The sequence below is a fragment of the Chelonoidis abingdonii genome, chromosome 13 (assembly GCF_003597395.2).
Source record: "Chelonoidis abingdonii isolate Lonesome George chromosome 13, CheloAbing_2.0, whole genome shotgun sequence".
NCBI lineage: Eukaryota > Metazoa > Chordata > Testudines > Testudinidae > Chelonoidis > Chelonoidis abingdonii.
Window position 1 is genome coordinate 967,999 of NC_133781.1, and position 5,234 is coordinate 973,232.

General features: G+C 47.1%; 1 non-coding gene across 1 annotated transcript; it reads left to right on the forward strand.

The window, feature by feature from the left end:
* Positions 1–917: 917 nt before the first annotated feature.
* On the forward strand, positions 918–989 carry TRNAP-UGG (transfer RNA proline (anticodon UGG)). Its single transcript has one exon. It is a non-coding gene; the product is annotated as a tRNA-Pro (tRNA).
* The last annotated feature ends 4,245 nt before the right edge of the window (positions 990–5,234 follow it).

Sequence of the window (5,234 nt, forward strand, 5' to 3'; positions counted from 1 at the left end):
TCCACGCCCCTCTGACTGACCTCAGTGAGGCCATCCAGGAACACCCACGACAGCAGCAGATGGTACAATATGACTGGTAACCGTCATCGCCAATTTCCAAAGCAGCAGACGGTGCAATAGGTCTGGTAACCGTCTCTGCTACCTTATAAAGGCAAATGAATGCTGCTGAGTAGCAGTGCAGTAGCGTGTCTGTCAGCAGCTTCCAGTACACATACGGTGACAGTGAAAAAAGGCTAAACTACAGAAGAGGTTTAGAAAGTGAAGATGCTTTCTAGTCCTGAAGGACTTGGGCACGTCTAAACGTTGGAGGAGAAGCTAGAGGAGAGAAGGTAGGTTCTAGGAAAAGGAAATCTGGCCAGAGAATGGAGCCAGTTAGGCTAAGTCTTCACTACCTGCTGTATTGGCGGGTAGCAATCGATCCCCGAACATGCTTATATCGATTCCGGAACTCCACCAACCCGAACGGAGTTGCGGAATCGACAGGGGGACCCGTGGACATCGGTCCCGTGCTGTGAGGACGATGAGTAATTTGATCTTAGATACTTCGACTTCAGCTACGTTATTCACGTAGCTGAAGTTGCGTATCTAAGATCGATTTTCCCCTGTAGTGTAGACCAGCCCTCAGTCAAAAAGAAATAAATGGCAGTAGAAAGGTGAACATGGAAAATAGGCAACTGAATTCACAGAGTCATAAGAGAGAGACAAGGTGGGTGAGGTAATACCTTTTATTGGCCCAACTTCTGTTGGTGAAGGGACAAGCTTTTGAGCTTCACAGAGCTGTTCTTCAAGTCCTTTAGTAACAGAAGTTGGACCAATAAAAGAGACTACTCCGATCATCTTATCACTTTCACAAATTAAGAACAAAACTAAAACTGTAGTAAGAAACAAGAATTGTTCAGCAAAACTTTTTAACAGCTGGCTCGTTGGTCTAGGGGTATGATTCTCGCTTTGGGTGCGAGAGGTCCCGGGTTCAAATCCCGGACGAGCCCCCTTTTTCTTTAAAGAAAACCATGGTCTTGTCTTGTCTTCAGAACATTTTCTTTTTTTTTATTTTCTAACTAATCAGCTCAGTTTCGACAATCCCTGTTACCATAAAACCTAGTGGGCTGATAGTGACAATACAGGAACAGTGTGTCTGTTCAGTGCAAGTTACATGAGCCTTGATTTGGGGTTTTAAAAAGCTAAATCTTCTCAAGCTACACACAGCTAAAAGTGATTGGAGTTTCAAGCCCTGTCGGAGAAAGAAGCAGCTGTTTGTTTTCCTGGTTGAGTTTCCTGGTGTCTTGCAAGATCCTATTTCTCTCAGACCACGTCTAGACTACGCGCCGGATCGGCGCGTTAAAATCGATTGCTCGGGGATCGAAATATCGTGTCTGGTCTGGACGCGATATCTCGATCCCAGAGTGTGCTTAGATCGATTCCGGAACTCCAGCTAGACGACCGGACTTCCGGATTCGAAACAGTGAGCCGCGCGGATCGATCCCGCGCGGTGAAGACGGGTGAGTAAATCGATTTTAGATATTCGATTTCAGCTACGCTATTCTCGTAGCTGAAATTGCGTATCTAAAATCGATTTAATCTCGTAGTGTAGACCTGGCATCAGTTGCTGGCCCTTTGCCGCTGCTTGCTAGTCATCTGCTACTCCCATTGCCAAAAAGGGAAGCAGCAGGGGATTGTGAAATAGACCAGGGCAACATGATTGTCTGTTCTGTTTATTCCCTGTGAAGCACCTGGTGTTAGCCACAGTTGGCAGACAGGATACTGGGCTAGATGGGCCTTTGGTCTGACCCAGTCTGGCTGTTCTCATAAAGCCAGCTGTCTGCTGGTGTGACCTGGTTATTCCTTTTTGTTTCAGAACCTGTGGGATCTGGAGGGGCAGTGTCTCCCCTCCACCATAAAATGCACAGGTGAAGGAGAGAGGGTTAGAACAGGGAAGAGGAGCTGCGAGAGAGGTGCCTCAGCCAAAACCCATTGCAGTGGATGGGGAGACTCTGGAACAGCCCCTTACAAAACTTAAGAGGCAGCACACCTGTTCTGTTCATTCCCCATGGAGCACCTAACATTGGACAGTGTTAGGATACTGGGCTAGATGGGCCATTGGTCTGACACAGTCTGGCTGTTCTTGTTTTTATGATGAATACTATGGAGGAATTATGGAAGCAGGCTGTAGAAAAAGGCCGGTGGGGAGATGAAGCAGAGAGTTCTGGGGTTCTGGAGGAAGTGGGCGGACACAGAGACACTGCATCATCAGTAGGGCCCTACCAAATTCATGGCCATGAAAAACATGTCACGGATGAAATCTGGTTTTGTGTGCTTTTACCCTATACTATATAGATTTCATTGGTGAGACCAGTCTTTCTCAAGTTGTGGGTCCTGACCCAAAAGGGAGTTGTACGGGGCGGTTACAAGGTCATTGTAAGAGTGTCGTAGTATTGCCAGCCTTACCTCTGCACTGCTTTCAGAGCTGAGTAGCCAGTGAGAGTTGGCTTCTGACCAAGGGCCCAGCTCTGAAGGCAGCAGCACAGAAGTAAGGGTGACAATCCCATACCATGTCATTCTTACTTCTGCATTGCTGCTGGTGGTGGCTCTGCCTTCAGAGCTGGGCTCTTGGTCAGCAGCTGCCACTCTCCAGTCACCCAGCTGTGACAGCAGCACAACCAGCAGCAGCAGCGCAGAAGTATGGGTAGCTAAATCTTCAGAGTGCCACCACTTCATCTCACATGGTCTCATCTGTCTCCCTGGAAATACACGTGAAGTCATGCACTCTCAGATTCATGCTCACACAAAAGTACACCTGCAGAAAAAATACAGTAAAAAAATCAAAAAAGAGAGAGCCACACCATTTCAGAGAGGCTTCACACATATACCGGGTCTAACTTCATCCAGAAGGGGGCAGTACACACACAACTGAGCTTAACCTAGTCCATTAATAAAGGTTAGACTATAGAGGGGTATAAAAAAAAATAGGCAGGTTTCTGTAGTGTAGTGGTTATCACATTTGTCTAACATGGGAAAGGTCCCTGGCTCGAAACCAGGCGGAAACACACATTCCTTTTTTTGCAGAGATCACTTCACTTGTATGTCTTAAACTAATAACTTTTCTTTTTTAAGAGCCTGCAAAATACTCTTTTTCATGCAATCTCTAGAGCTGTTTGAACATATAAAATGGGCTCAATCAAGTTACAATAGATGAGCCAAAGTTATCTTGCCACGGTGGTATCCTGGAAAATTGTTTACATATGTATTTAGATTACAATGTTGCAAAAGAGAAGGTGGCTAAGAAATACATTGTAAAAAAAGAAGGGCCTTTGGGACAGATTGTGGTCTCATTTACACTGGGCTAAGTTATTAAACTCTCCACTTAGTATCATTATTAGTAGTAAAAGGCGAAAGATTTATACGATCTGAAGAGAACCATAGTACTAGTCATCATGATAGGTCTAGAACCCTACTCACAACCAGCGCTAGGCACGGTAAACACAGAATAAATACAGATGAGTCTCATTTTATGCGCATTTAACATGTGCAAATTCAGCTTCGCTTTCGTTTGGCAAAAACAAATTTTAATACTGTACCTGTAGTGCGGGTGATTCCACCTGCTATTACATTCAGTGTAATTTTGACTATACACAATTTTCGCTTTACGCGCTGACAGCAGAACGTAACCCCAGCGTAAGATGAGACTTGCCTGTAGTGTTGCTGTGGCCATGTTGGTCCCAGAAATAAAGTGGGTGAAGTAATATCTTTTATTGGATCAACTTGTAGTAGTGAGAGAGACACGCTTTGGAGCTTATACAGAGCTCTTCTTCAGATTGTGTAAGCACAAAAGCATATCTTTGTCACCTACAGAGATTGGTCCAATAAAAGATATCACTTCCCCTGCCTTGTCTCCCACAGAACAAATAGTTCTTGCCCCCAAAGAACTTACCATCTAGAGGTCAGTGTGAGAGGAAAATCAACCTCAATGATTGGGCCTGAGAAAGGGGACTAAATGACCTTGTCACAGTCCATGCCCCTCGGATCAGGGCAGCATGGGCTATCGGTCACCAGCTGTAAAGCAGCCCTTCAGTGCAGGACTGCATGGCCTAGCAGCCAGATTCTATAGCACCCCCTTCGGTGCAGGGCAGCATGGCCTAGCGGCCAGAGTCTATAGAGCTCCTTTCGGTGCAGGGCAGCGTGGCCTAGAGGCCAGAGTCTGTAGCGCCACCCTTCAGTGCAGGGCAGTGTGGACTAGTGGCCAGAGTCTATAGTGCCACCCTTTGGGGCAGGGCAGTGTGGCCTTATGATCAGAGTCTATGGAGCCTCCTTTTGTTACACGGCAGTGGGGCCTGATGGCCAAAGTCCATAAAGCAACCCTTTGGCATAGGGTAGTGTGGCTTAGTGGCACGTAGCGTTGGAGTGTGGCAGCCCTGGTACAGGGGCCCAGGCCCACCCGACTCCACCAGGCCCCAACCCAGAGCCCTAACAGTGGCATAGCGGCTTGCCACTGACTCAGTGGGGACATCCTACTGAAACACGTTGAGCTTCCCCAGGCGGGAGGTACCACTCCATCACCCTCCCTGGGTCACTTCCTACCAGAATCTGTGTTGGAGTTTCCCATGAGATGTCGGGTCCTCTGTGTTTAGCAGGGCTGGTCGTCTCCAGGGTTTCCTCCAGTCGCCGGGGTACAGGCAGGCTGTGGACGGCTTTGATTCCCAGCGCATCAGAGGCTGTGGCTGGCCTTCTGCTGGAGTTTCCCAGGCAGATTCTTCCTCTGCGGCCTCCAGCCCAGAATGAGCTGGTCTCCCTCTCTTTATACTACTAGAGCACTTGGAGCATGTCCAGTCTTGCCAGGGGAGCAGGACTTCTGGTGTCAATACCTGGGGCTTAACCCTGTCTGGACTAGTGCAGGGTAAGTGGACCCCGTCACAGATCTATTTCAGAGTGGTAGCCATGTTAATCTGTATCAGCCAAAAGAACGAGGAGTACTTGTGGCACCTTAGAGACTAACAAATTTATTTGAGCATAAGCTTTCATGGGCTAAAGCCCACTTCATCAGATGCATGCAGTGGAAAATACAGTAGGAAGATATATATATATATATGAGAACATGAAAAAATGGGTGTTGCAATGCACACTCCAATGAGACTAATCGATTAAGGTGGGCTATTATCATCAGGAGAAAAAAAAACTTTTGTAGTGGTAATCAGGATGGCCCATTTCAAACAGTTGACAAGAAGGTGTGAGTAACAGTA